Raw genomic sequence first — 15,204 nt, 5'->3', positions numbered from 1 at the left:
GTGCCTTGAGGAAACTTTGTTGTGATTTGATGCTATATAAATGAAATGAAATAAAACAAATCAGAGTGTCAGGCGGTATTCCTGCACAAATCCTTCCACCTGCAGCTCCACCTTCATGTCTGTGCTGGATAGTATGCAAGTGTCTCTTGTGCAATGTGTGTGGACTGCTCGAGATTTGTGAACGTATTTTCGCTGCCTCTCCAAACGGCATTCAGCTGACAGCTCGCCACAATGTGTGAACGTGTTGGGAGGACCAATTCAGTAAGATTCCTCATGAAGAAGTTGTTGCTTGTTTTGGTGTGATTTTGTTCGTCTCCACTCATCTCGCCCCACTGAGATACTACCTTACGTATAAAATTCTCCTAAACTCGAGTGCATTCTGTCCTACTCAAGGCTTCGTTAGAGCCAAGTCTACTAAACACGGCTGATGATACCTGTATTGATCTCTCGGATGGGGCATTCATCATTTCTCTCAATTATTTTGGCCATATTCCACACAGATTGTGATCTTCGTGGAGAAATAGTTGGTGAAAACAACTCAAATTCAATAATGGGACTTCATGGAAATCAAGGGAGGCTTTTTATTAGACACATTCAGATTGGCTGAAATGGAGCTGTACTTGAGAGGAAGTTTTGTGTTTTGTAAGCTGGTAATGGCAGTCTGGTTCCCATTCGCATGTAAAGGGATTTTAATAGAATAAAAGAGTGCAAGAAGGCAACAGAAAACTGTTTATATATACAGTGATCGAGACAGCAATCGACACAGTGAAAAACATGACTTGTTATTCCTCGTCATCAAACCTGGTGGTTGGTGTTCAGTACTTTCCTGTCAAGAGTCATTTGCTGGCAAATAAAATGTGATTAGAGCAGCGAATAAATGTCAACATAATTACAACAACCAACAACAGTTCCAACTGCCAGAGCAGCAGGAGAGAGAAGGAATGTGTGTGTGTGTGTGTGTGTGTGTCGGGGGGGATGCTGTGGCAACAAACAGTATTTGTGGGTTTTGCCATTCCCTAACAAAAATAGCTTGAAAATCATGAAAACACCTGTACTCTGTGCATGCCTAATAATAGAGGCTCCACAGATGCCTTAAACAATCTACGCAAGGAAAAGATGAACACATGCTTTCTGTTCTCCAAGTTATCTGGTGAAACATGACACTTCGACAGTAACTATAATCACACTGTTACTGACAGGTCCCTCCAAACCAGCAGATTACAAACATGAGGTTTACGATGACATGTAATGTGTTGAGCTGAACCATGTTGATGAAGGTTACGGGAGATGAGATTTAGATCTACTTCCTTTATTGAATCATCACTGCACCAAGGATCATGAAGGTCCTGAGACTGAACCTCAGGTCCTGCAGCTATGACTTTACTCCATAACAAACAAACAAAGAAACTTATAAGCATAGGTTGCTTTGAACGAACACTGAACATTATTTAATGCCTTTTGAAGTGCTAATCATCCATCCATCCATTTTCTTCTGCTTTATCCAGAGTTGGGTTGCGGGGGCAGCAGCTCAAGCAAAGCCGCCCAGACCTCCCAGACCTCCCAAACAGCAGAGACGAGATTCTGTGGTTCCCAAACCAGACCCCCTCTACACCCTGGCTGCGCCTAAAAATTCTGTCCATAAAAATAATGAACAGAACCGGTGACAAAGGGCAGCCCTGGCAGAGGCCAACATGCACTGGAAACAGGTTTGACTTACTACCGGCAATGCGAACCAAGCTCCTGCTGTGGTTGTACAGGGACCGGATAGCCCTTAGCAAAGGACCCCGGACCCCATACTCCCGGAGCACCCCCCACAGGGTGCCCCGAGGGACACGATCAAACGCCTTCTCCAGATCCACAAAACACATGTGGACTGGTTGGGCGAACTCCCATGAACCCTCGAGCACCCGATGGAGCGTGTAGAGCTGGTCCAGCGTGCCGTGACCAGGACGAAAACCACACTGCTCCTCCTGAATCTGAGGTTCGACCATCGGTCGAATTCTCCTCTCCAGTACTCTGGAATTGACCTTACCGGGGAGGCTGAGGAGTGTGATCCCCCTATAGATGGAACACACCCTCCGATCCCCCTTCTTAAACAGAGGGACCACCACCCCAGTCTGCCAATCCAGAGGCACTGTCCCCGATCGCCACGCGATGTTGCAGAGGCGTGTCAGCCAAGACAGTCCCACAACATCCAGAGACCCAAGGCACTCAGGACGGACTCCATCCACCCCAGGAGCCTTGCCACCGAGGAGCTTTCTAACCACCTCGGTGACTTCGGCCTGGGTAATGGACGAGTCCGCCTCCGAGTCCCCAGTCCCCACCTCCTCTTCGGAAGACGTGACGATGGGATTGTGGAGATCCTCGAAGTATTCCTTCCACCGCCCGACAACATCCCCAGTCAGGGGGATGTTAGAGTCAGCTAATTATTTCCTTTAAATGACAGAGTCTGCAAAACCCCATAAGATACAAGTCGTAACGGAGTATAATTCACATCTTTCACAAAAATTCAAGAAACATTTTGTAACATGTCATGTTTGAAAATGTACTGAACTGTGATTTTTTTTTTTTTTTGTCTATTTTTGACATACAAGTTGCTTTAGAATACCAGACACAAGACACCTTAAACTAGTAAAAAAAAAAAAAAAAAAACACACACACACACACACACAACAACAACTTGTCGTCTAGAAAATCCTGTACCATTTATTTTTGTCATTCAATTTACCCCAACGGGTTGATTAACAGCCCACCATCTATGATGTTGCTCATCTGCCGTCAACGGGCAGCATTCAGCCGAGCTGCTCCTCCACCATTTGGGGGGGATCAGGATGAGTCCTCAACACGTCCACAGAATGCCAGGCAGGAGACCTCTTTCAGATATCTCAGATAATTTTTTTGTGTCCTGTGTGCAATATTAAATTGCACACTTCTTCACAACATCACATCCAGCAGGCAACCAGCAGCACAGTGTTGTCCCTCTGGGACATTCTGCTGCAGTACCCGCGTAGGGCTCTAGAAGGCCCATTGCATCTGTGTGTATCTCCACGCAGAGGAAAACTAAGCACAAGGCCTTGATCTTTGTGAAAATCCCTCAGGTGAGCAAAAATATAAGGTTATGATATATCCAGTATAATTAAATTTTTTTGTGTGTGTGTGTGTGGACACATGGGGGGCGTGAATTCACGATGGCGGTGCCATATTTTTTTTCTTCCCCCGTCTGCGTATATAGTAATGGTAAATGCCACACTGGCAGAACCATTTATGAACATTAATATACATATATGCAATTTATTCTTGCAAGACAGAAGGTATGTAGTGCATGAGTGAATGTGGTGTGTGTGTGTGCACGCGTGTGTGTGTATGTGTGGCCCAACCCCAAGCCACCGGCGGAAGGGAGGCGGGGCGCAGGCCACATACACCGGCCCCACCGGTGCCATATATTGATGTCACTCAGCCTTCGGCGATGGACAAGAGAATGATCCAACACTCAAATTACACCTGATGACATTCATTCATTGTGCCACTGTCATTCTTTTGATCTCTTCTGGAACAGATCCTGACCCCGTTTCCTGATCACTCATATGCAATTGGTGGGTTTTTTTGTTTGTTTTTTTTAAACACCACTGTTCCAACACTGCAGCCAGCAATCACACTTACGAGGTCTGTCAATAAAGTATAGGTCCTTTTTATTTTTTTCAAAAACTATATGGATTTCATTCATATGTTTTTATGTCAGACATGCTTGAACCCTCATGCTCATGCGTGAGTTTTTCCACGCCTGTCAGTGACGTCATTCGCCTGTGAGCACTCCTTGTGGGAGGAGTCATCCAGCCCCTCGTCGGAATTCCTTTGTCTGAGAAGTTGCTGAGAGACTGGCGCTTTGTTTGATCAAAATTTTTTCTAAACCTGTGAGACACATCGAAGTGGACACGGTTTGAAAAAATAAGCTGGTTTTCGGTGAAACTTAACGGCTGATGAGAGATTTTGGATTGTTTCTATCGCTGTAAGGACTTCCCACGGAGTGGGACGTCGCGCAGCGCTCCGAGGCGACGTCGTCATCCTGCTTCAAGCTGAAAACTTCCAAATTTAAGCCTCTGTTGACCCAGGATGTTGTGAGAGAACAGAGAACTTTCTTTTTGAAAAAAAATTTTTGTTTTTGAAAAAAGTTTGATCAAGCACAGCGCCAGTCTCTCAGCAACTTCTCAGACAAAGGAATTCCGATGAGGGGGCTGGACCACTCCTTCCACAAGGCGTGCTCACAGGCGAATGACGTCACCCACCGACAGGCGTGAAAAAAACTCTTACATGTCCACGAGGGTTCAAGCTTGGCTGATGTAGTCACACGTGATTCAAATCCATATGTTTTTTAAAAAAAATAATAAGGTCGGATACTTTTCTCACAGACCTCGTACAACTGACCAAAACTGTTTTGTTTTTCTCCCAATCCTTCGTTCTTTATGAACTACATTGATGTCGACTTGCAGCACAGCCGGTTGCAAGAGCTCAGCTCGAGGCTATGGAGTTACATTTGTCTCATTAATATCTGAAAGGAAATGCTCTTGACAAAACTAAGATTTTATTTCTATTTATGTCGCAGAGATCAAGGATCCAGTGACCATGTACAGATTTTATTACTTTTTATTTATGTCCAGAGGTATAGGATCCAGTGAGCAATTCATATTTATTTACTTAAAATTGGGTAGAGAAATCCACTGGTCCAAGGACATGGACCAGTAAGTTCTGACCTATGTCTAGTAGAGCTTTTCCCCTGCTAGATCGATGACTAGTTAAAAATCTGCTATGCTCAAGCACAAAAAGTGACTGAGGATAAAAAACCAGGATGAATTCCATCATTACACTAAAATGTACTCCAGTCAGAATAAATATCCAATCTGCTCATTTATGTTATTTTTCAAAGTTATTAGGCTGCAGCTATATTTTTTTTTTACTTATTTCAAAGTAAGTTACCTCATATTTTCAAAAAACATGGGGAGTCAAATCAGCCTCCATTGTTCTGTTCAATTTATATTAAAGTTTTTCCTGCACACGTCCGTGTGTTTTTTTCCTTCCTTATAAGAGTTTTGTGTTTGCGTTTGTTCTACAAAGTTTAAAAAAAAAAAATGTTAACACTTTCTTTATAGCAGTCCTGTAATTTCAGAAATGCAACAGAAACAACCACAATCAGAAAAAGTTGGTACTATATGTAAAATGAAGATTAAAATAAAATGTTGCATTAATCCCAATTTCTCCACTCACAAACCACAGACGTCCAAAATTCTTCCAGAGTTGTGTCTTGGTGGCTTCCCTCACTTGTCTCCTTCCAGCATGGACATTTAGTTTTTGAGAACAGCCTACTTGACACAGATTTACCATAAAGTACCACAATGTTTGTATATCTGAATGATTGATGTAAATGAAGTCTAAGAAATATTCATTGACTTGGAAATGTTCATGTTTTCATCCCCTGACATTTCTCAAGAAAACTGTCTGTAAAAATGATTAATTCTTACATTTAGATTAAACTGCCCTGTCCCAACCTTTTTTTTTTCTTGGAAAATGCTGCACAGCTTAAATGTAGGAATGGATATATATTAAATAAAATAAAGCTGACCTCACAAAACATGAAATATGTTGGTTTCATACAATCTGCAGTATTGAAACTAAATGTCACTCCACCACATTCTACATATCATCCAAACTTTTCTGATTGGAGTTTATAAAAAACAAAACAAATTAACGTTTAAAAACGTATATAGGTGAACTACCCGTATTTTCAGGACTATAAGGTCGCACCCAGCCACTTTATCCATTATAAAGAAAAATAAACCATAAATAAGTCGCACCGGACTATAAGTCCCATGGACATACAGGTATGTTAACTTAACATGAAAAGTTCAGATGATAATATTGTGACCGCTACCGTTTTCGGATGCATATTTAACCAGTCGTAACTTGTAATCTGCAGAGTATGATTTTCTTTTTGGTGGCATTTTTTCAGGCCTTATCCGTTGTCTTGTAAGTTATCAGTAACGTTGAAATTTTATTTTCTATGGTAGTCAGAAGTCGCAGGAACAGTCACACAAGCCTCGAGTGCCCTCTCGTGAGCTGCATTTTACCTACGGATATGTGTTTGTATTTTGCGGACCACATTGCGAGCCGAACCATGCAGCACCTACCTGCGCAGCTCATGACTGCCCAGCGGTGTCGATCCAGCTCCTTCCAAGTGCAGACGCTAATCCTCCGCCGTCGCTCAGTGCTCCCATGCAGCTCTCAGCGTCAACTCTGCTCACACTGATATCCAAGGGCTGAAGCTGTTTTGTTAGCTGTCCCGGAATAAACACCATGTTCGTCTGCTTCAAACGCTTTTCACAATCAGACGCCAGCTCCTTCCAACTGCACACGCTAATCCTCCGCCGTCGCTCACCCAGTGCTCCCACGCAGCTCTCAGCGTCAACTTAAACACTCTGCTCACATTGATATCCAAGGGCTGAAGCTGTTTTGTTCGCCATGCTGGAATAACAGCAAGCACCGTGTTCGACAGCTTCTCACGCTGTGGGTGAGGTGAGGAATACGTGTCCAACGTTCTGTTCTCTGATTGGTTATCGCGACCAGCGTGACCTGTAGGACAGCCACCATACTACAGTGCCCATGATGCATTGCATTTCCTTTTCCGGTGGCCGTTTTAAAACATAGATTGACTGTCACGAAAAATTGTTTTGTTACAGTAAATTAATTGAGATCCTACCGGTATATTTTTCATTTATAAGTCGCACCAGAGTATAGGTCGCACCCCAGGCCAAACATGTAAAAAAGTGCGACTTATAGTCCGGAAAATACGGTATAATATACAACCCCTGGCAATAATTATGGAATCACCGGCATCGGAGGATGTTCATATCAGTTGTTTAATTTTGTAGAAAAAAGCAGATCACAGACATGACACAAAACTAAAGTCATTTCAAATGGCAACTTTCTGGCTTTAAGAAACACTATAAGAAATCAGGAAAAAAAAATTGTGGCAGTCCAGTAACGGTTACTTTCTTAGACCAAGCAGAGGGGAAAAAATATGGAATCACCTCAATTCTGAGGAAATAAATTATGGAATCCCCCTGTAAATTTTCATCCCCAAACTAACACCTGCATCAAATCAGATCTGCTCGTTAGTCTGCATCTAAAAAGGAGTCATCACACCTTCGAGAGCTGTTGCACCAAGTGGACTGACATGAATCATGGCTCCAACACAAGAGATGTCAATTGAAACAAAGGAGAGGATTATCAAACTCTTAAGAGGGTAAATCATCACGCAATGTTGCAAAAGATGTTGGTTGTTCACAGTCAGCTGTGTCTAAACTCTGGACCAAATACAAACAACATGGGAAGGTTGTAAAAGGCAAACATACTGGTAGACCAAGGAAGACATCAAAGCGTCAAGACAGAAAACAAAGCAATATGTGTCAAAAATCGAAAATGCACAACAAAACAAATGAGGAACGAATGGGAGGAAACTGGAGTCAACGTGTCTGTGACCGAACTGTAAGAAACCGCCTAAAGGAAATGGGAATTACATACAGAAAAGCTAAACGAAAGCCATCATTAACACCTAAACAGAAAAAAACAAGGTTACAATGGGCAAAGGAAAAGCAATCGTGGACTGTGGATGACTGGATGAAAGTCATATTCAGTGATGAATCTTGAATCTGCATTGGGCAAGGTGATGATGCTGGAACTTTTGTTTGGTGCCGTTCCAATGAGATTTATAAAGATGACTGCCAAAAGAGAACATGTAAATTTCCACAGTCGATGATATGGGGCTGCATGTCAGGTAAAGGCACTGGGGAGATGGCTGTCATTACATCATCAATAAATGCACACATTTACATTGATATTTTGGACACTTTTCTTATCCCATCAATTGAAAGGATGTTTGGGGATGATGAAATCATTTTTCAAGATGATAATGCATCTTGCCATAGAGCAAAAACTGAAAACATCCCTTGCAAAAAGACACATAGGGTCAATGTCATGGCCTGCAAATAGTCCGGATCTTAATCCAATTAAAAATCTTTGGTGGAAGTTGAAGAAAATGGTCCATGACAAGGCTCCAACCTGCAAAGCTGATGTGGCAACAGCAATCAGAGAAAGTTGGAGCCAGATTGATGAAGAGTACTGTTTGTCACTCATTAAGTCCATGCCTCAGAGATTGCAAGCTGTTATAAAAGCCAGAGGTGGTGCAACAAAATACTAGTGATGTGTTGGAGCGTTCTTTTGTTTTTCATGATTCCATAATTTTTTCCTCAGAATTGAGTGATTCCATATTTTTTTCCCTCTGCTTGGTCTAAAAAAGTAGCCGTTACTGACTGCCACAATTTTTTTTCCTGATTTCTTATAGTGTTTCTTAAAGCCAGAAAGTTGCCATTTGAAATGACTTTAGTTTTGTGTCATATATGTGATCTGCTTTTTTTCTACAAAATTAAACAACTGAATGAACATCCTCCGAGGCCGGTGATTCCATAATTTTTGCCAGGTTGTAGAAAAACACAAACTGTGTTATCTTTATTCATTCCTTTTAACAGGTCAAATATGTGTTGTGGCTCTAGAAGAATTTTATTTGTGGAAGACGGGACAAAACTGGCTCTTTTGACAGGAAAGGTTGAAGACCCCTGACCCATTCATAAAATTTTCATCATACTATAGTCTGTAGAGCCCGACCGATATGGATTTTTTGAGGCCGATGCTGAAAACGATATTTGGATAAAAAAAATGCAGATAATCGATAAATCGGCTGATTTGCCGATAGCCGATAAATCAGACAATTTTTTTTTTATATATATATATGAATAAAATATTTTTTGGACCCTTAACAAAAAAGGTATGAGCTAAAAGCTGAAGCTTTGTCCTCATATTGATTAACTTTATAACAGAGAAGAATTTTCAAGTTCAAAAAATGCAATGAAGAATTAAACCTTTGTGAAATTAGCAGATACATATCCTTAAAAAGAGTTGTGAAATACATCTGATCTTGTACCTCTTGTTGCTACAACTTAGATATAGGTTCAGGATAAGGATATAGATCCTTATAAACTTACTTGTATGCTTTTATCAGCCGATCAGTGCAGTGTGACGGTGAACTACGGGGGCCGGTGATGAACACATTTAAGCAGGGGTGTAAGCAGCTCTCAGTTGAATGGAGTCAGAGCTCCATCTACTGGACAAACGGTGCAAGGACATTTTACATTGCCAACACAAACATTATTTCAGTAACTGTTTTGTTTATGAGAAATTATCGGCGTAATATTTCGGACGATAGTGAGTACTTTGAAAAGGTCTTATATTAGCCAATAATATCGGCCGGCCAATATATCGGTCAGGCTCTAACAGTCTGGGAAGCAATACATATAACTGTTGCCTAAAAATGTTATATATTATAAAGCTCACGTAGCAAGAACAGACAAGTGGATTAAGTAACAAGAGTAAAGGCTGTTTGGGCTGCATAAGACATGTACAACCCAATTCCAATGAAGTTGGGGCGTTGTGTAAAATGTAAATAAAAACAGAATACAATGATTTTCAAATCCTCTTCAACCTATATTCAATTGAATACACCACAAAGACAAGATATGCCTGCAACACATTTCAAAAAATCTGGGATAGTGGTATGTTTACCACTGTGTTGCATCACCTTTCCTTCTAACAACACTCAATAAGCATTTGGGAACTGAGTATACTCATGACTGGGTATAAAAGGAGCATCCCCAAAAGTCTCAGCCGTTCACAAGCAAAGATGGGGCGAGGATCACCACTTGGTGAAAACCCGCATGAAAAAAATAGTCCAACAACCATCATCTACAGTCCATAATATAATCAGAAAATTCAGAGAATCTGTAGAACTTTCTACATGTAAGCGGCAAGGCGGAAAACCAACACTGAATGCCCGTGACCTTCAATCCCTCAGGCAGCACTGCATTAAATCCAACATCAACAAATTCTACCATGCAAAGTGAAAGCCATACATCAACAACATCCAGAAACGCTGCCACTTTCTCTGGGCCCGAGCTCATTGGAAATGGACAGACACAAAGTGGAAAGTGTGCTGTGGTCTGATGAGTCCACATTTCAAATTGTTTTTGGAAATCATGGACGTTGTGTACTCCGGACAAAAGAGGAAAAAGACCATCCAGGTTGTTACCAGTGCAAAGTTTTAAAAGCCAGCATCTGTGATGGTATGGGGGTGTGTTAGTGCCCATGGCATGGACAACTTACACATCTGTGATGGCACCATCAATGCTGAAAGGTACATCCACGTTTTGGAGCAACACATGCTGCCATCCAAGCAACGTCTTTTTCAGGGACGTCCCTGCTTATTTCAGCAAGACAATGCCAAGCCACATTCTGCACGTGTTACAACAGTGTGGCTTTGTAGTAAAAGAGTGCAGGTAGTAGACTGACCTGCCTGCAGTCCAGACCTGTCGCCCATTGAAAACGTGTGGCACATTATGAAGCGCAAAATATGATAACGGAGACTGTTGAACAACTAAAGTCGTACATCAAGCAAGAATGGGAAAGAATTCCACCTACAAAGCTTCAACAATTAGTGTCCTCAGTTCCCAAACACTTACTGAGTGTTGTTAGAAGGAAAGTTGATGTAACACAGTGGTAAACATACTACTGTCCCAGCTTTTTTGTAACGTGTTGGAGGCATCCATTTCAAAATGAGCAAATATTTGTACAAAAACAATAAAGTTTATCAGTTTGAACATTAAATATCTTGTCTTTGTGGTGTATTCAATTGAATATGAATGTAATATGAATATAAGAGGATTTGCAAATTGTACTTTTTAAAAATTTTTTTATTTACATTTTACACAACGTCCCAACTGGAACTGGGGTTGTACAATGCCAGAATTACAGAAAAGCAAAGTATAAGGTGCATTCACATAAAAGCAGAGGATTATGTGAAAAATGTTTTTAACTTTACATACATTCAACACAAAATTAAAACGTTCCATCATGCTATAGATTAAAAATACAATATTGATTGAATACATGTGTATGACGTGATATTAATGCTATGCTGAGGCTCGCTGTCGAAGGCTCTGAGTTTCCAACTACCCGGGGCCACTACATTGGACCAGGAGGACCAGTAACAAAATTAGTGCTACTGGTCCTGACCAGTAGGCTCAAAATTATTTCTCTAACCCTGAGACTCAATAAAATCTTGACATAGAAAATCTGTAAATCCTACTTTTAGTACACAGAAAATTCGCAAGAGGTATTGATAAGGGAATCAATAAAGAATTGGATCGATAAGCAGAACTGATAAAATCTTATCAATACTCATCCCTAAATATCTGTAATAATATGGCTTTTGTGTGGTTAATTCTCCAAACATCATCTAAGATGTGTGTGCCAGTATTAGTATAGTAGTGGGGCGGATATGTAACATTTTTTGGTCGAGTTGTGTGCTTCAGGAAAGAAGCACGAAAATTTGGGGGGGTTTGCAGATTTCAAAAATTGCAGGAATTTAAAATGGCCACCACAAAACATGTTTTCATCCATAAAATTGCTCTAAGTGCCCCGATTTCAATGATCTTGATGGCTATACCTGTGTTTTTGAGGTCAAGGAATCCAATAAAACACAAAGACATAACGACCTCTAAAGTAGGATGAACAGAGCTGCTGCTGTTATTTGATGAGCCCATTGACCTCTGGATATGTGTGAACCTTTCTGTAGAACAGCAGCACGCCCCTCAGTTGTAACACTGGCTGAAGTCATCACATAGGTCCAGTCACGTCCATCTGGCCAGTTCCCAATGAATTTCAATATGACCATTTCTATGACCCCCCCATCATTGTTCAGGCCATTTCCACTGAATTCTTTTGGTGATAGCAAATAATGGTTGCTCAACAGTAAGCACAGGTATTTGGTAAGGACTGCATCGAGCTGTGATCTGTCGGACGATATCTATTCCATGCTTGACCATAGCGGGTGAGTGTGCAACATCTCAAAACAATGGAAGCAGAGCGATAATTGCAGGGAGCTTTGGCACAGAAACCTGTAAGCTGGCAAAGTAGGCTGACCATAATTTATCCTTGCACAAAATATCTGAAGTTTTCATTTGCCAAAAGTGTCCTCACCTTTTTGAATCAAGGCATTTGCATTTGGTCTTCATCCACAGAGGCAGGAATCATTTGTTTTTCAGTTACTGCTGGAACGATGTTGCCAAGGAGCAATATTCGTGGTACATTAGTGTATGACTTTGGTAATGACTTTATAGATTTCAACTTTTGCTGTTCCCTGTCTTCAGGAATCTTTTGACAGATCCTAACACCACCAGGATTGTCATTCTTAATATGTTGTGTGATGGATATTGCTGTACCACAGAAGGAATCAAGACTTGAACTAGATAACAGATTACGATTAATGTTGTCCAGGTTACCAGTAGTGAACACACTGTCTCTGAGGATACAAGGACAGACAGTGCCCTCCTTGTCATACATATCAATTACTCAGTTGACTTCATATTTTGACAGTTGCAAAACTCAATAATGGGATACAGACAGACCTTTCTTGAAAAGAATGTCAATTGAACATTGTATTGAACACGTCACCATTTTCCTCAGTAAATCAATTTCTAAAAGGTGTTATTAACATTAACACTTATTAACATTAACACTGTGGAGTTGCGTCAGGAAGGGCATCCGGCGTAAAACCTGTGCCAATTCAACATGCAGATCCACCTTGGATTTGCTGTGGTGACCCTGAGTGCAAACAAGGGAGCAGCCGAAGGGACTTACTGTTATTAACATTAACACTTGCAAAGAAACCAAGACAAACTACATGTCGTCAGTTTTGAATGGTTTATCTATTAACCCCTTCTAAGCCTGTATATCCCATCGATGGGAAATTTCACATTTTATTTGTGAGATACTGACAAGCCAAAATGAGGCAGGTAGTAGGGGGTTAAAGAGTAAAAACTGAAGGAAATCAATTTTAAGGCCTGAAAGAAGTTTCTGTATGAAATATTTTAGCCATAAGGTCAAGTGAGAGGGGGAAGTGTTAGCTTTTTAAATACTTTTAAGACACCCGACTCAGAGAGGATTTAATACTGCTATAATGGACTGATGCAGCAGGTGGCAGCAATGCAACAATAAGTTTGCTGGCTGCCTTTAAACACCATAGAAGAAGGGTGCGCCTGATTTTATCCACAGGGCCACGTTTTGAGAGGAGCATGTTTCGTGTCAAATGAAGCCACATATATATATATATATATATATATATATACACACACACACACACACACACACACTATGTTAGTTAGATTTTATATGATGAAATAAATGGAACATGGAAACACATTTTGACAGAAATCCATATACAAATGGAGGTTTTGCAGGACAGAGACGCCACGGAGAGCACAAAATGCTCAAAATAAAGGTTTTGAAAATTTATCCCAAAAATGTTCATAATAAAGGATGCAAATCCTCGTGCCACGCCCAAGCCATATCCAAAAGCTGAGGTCAATCTGACAAATAGAGATATGCGAGCCACATACCCACACACAGACATTTCTTGCTTTATAGATAGATTTCATGTCGTTTGTTGTTATATATTAGCTATAAATCACATTTAAAATGTTAAAAACACATTAATATTGGATGGATATAGCTGTCCTTTCTGATATTTTACCCTTCACAGAATCTTTGTTTTTTTCTAGACCAGTGGTGTCCAAAGACATTCCAGAAAGGGTCAAGAGGCTGCAGATTTTCTTTGCAACCACTGACTCCAGCAGGTGATCATATGTAAGTTGTGGCTTATCGCACCAGCGTGCAGCTGTTATTTGCTTGCATTTCCGCAACACTCTGAAATGTACGTTACTCCCGGGGCGTGCATTTGTCACATGGACGCTGATTAAACAAAGATTAAATGTATTTGAGCAAAGCAATCAATAGCATCAAAGAGCACTGAGTGAAACCTGAGGCACAATAGGAGATAAGTATTTGGATATTGCAGCTTGAAAAGGAGGAAGTAAAGTTGTAAGGAAGGACCACAAATATCTGAACACTGCGGACACACGGAGGTCTACAAGTACTTAGTCCACACAAATTACATATGACCTGACATTTCAAATTTTATTACATATTATTATTATTATTATTACATCAAATATATTACACATTACATTAGATTACAGGTGAACATACATACATCCACTCTTTATATGGAAGAGAAGCTTCTTGTGCCTGACAGATTATTTTTCTATGCTGGCCAATGGACAGGACTCATTCTTCAGAATATTTCTGGTTCTGCCTCTTTTATTGACAACATAAAGTTAACAATAGTATTTTACTGCCACGTGACTTTATCTCAGCTTCAGCAAATACCTTTGCTTCTTCTCCAAAACTGTGACTTCCCCTACCAGACATCATGAAGCATGAAGTGTTTAGACTGTCCTGTATGTATGTATGTATGTATAGTATCCAGACTCAGCAGAGACGCACACAGGAGCACCATAAAAAAAAAAAGTTCCTCAGAGTATCTGCCTGAAATGTGGTAACCATAACAGTGCTGATCAGCACATGAATTGGTGAGTGTTAATTTGCATTTTCCTCTGTGAGTGGTCTTCATTCTGCTCTCCCACAGTCATAACTGCTTCAGGTCAAGGGTCACTGCCAGCCACCTAAATAGACATCACATGAAGTATCACTCAAACGTTTCCATTCCACCCACTCATATCTGCATCCATAGCTCCCTCCATATCACTAAATAAGCGAGGGGGGGAAGAGAAATCACAGGACTGCAGAGACAGCTGCAGCTTATAAGGAATGTGAGGGGCCCCAGCCAAGAGAGCAGGCAGGGAAACCGGACCATATATGGCAACAGACAGAACCTCATTTTATCAATGAGCAGCGTCGACACCAGAGCGGCTTCACACGCAAATGGTTGACCTCTCATCCTTGACGGTGCACGCGGTATGTGTTAGCAGAAACAGCACCTGGGCAAAGAGGCGTGGAAGTGTCAGTCTTCAAAGGGCTGTCTGAGCCAACTAAACGGCGGAGGGAACCTCAGCGTCCAGCACGTGACTGAATCATCTTCATTTCAGAGCTCCACAACTACAAGAGCCCATAGTTCTGTTTAAGAAAGCAAGGTGCAACACCACGCCTACCATTTCACTCTTACGCTGGCCATACCTAGACTTTCTC

General features: G+C 41.1%; 1 protein-coding gene across 4 annotated transcripts in view; it reads right to left on the bottom strand.

The window, feature by feature from the left end:
* Positions 1 to 15,204, bottom strand: part of srfa (serum response factor a) — a 161,922-nt gene that overhangs the window by 99,532 nt on the left and 47,186 nt on the right. The gene's annotated exons all lie outside the window — the stretch shown is intronic.

The sequence above is a fragment of the Thalassophryne amazonica genome, chromosome 13 (assembly GCF_902500255.1).
Source record: "Thalassophryne amazonica chromosome 13, fThaAma1.1, whole genome shotgun sequence".
NCBI classification, from domain to species: domain Eukaryota; kingdom Metazoa; phylum Chordata; class Actinopteri; order Batrachoidiformes; family Batrachoididae; genus Thalassophryne; species Thalassophryne amazonica.
Note: the sequence above shows the minus strand (reverse complement) of the source record. Positions and strands in the feature narration are given on the sequence as shown.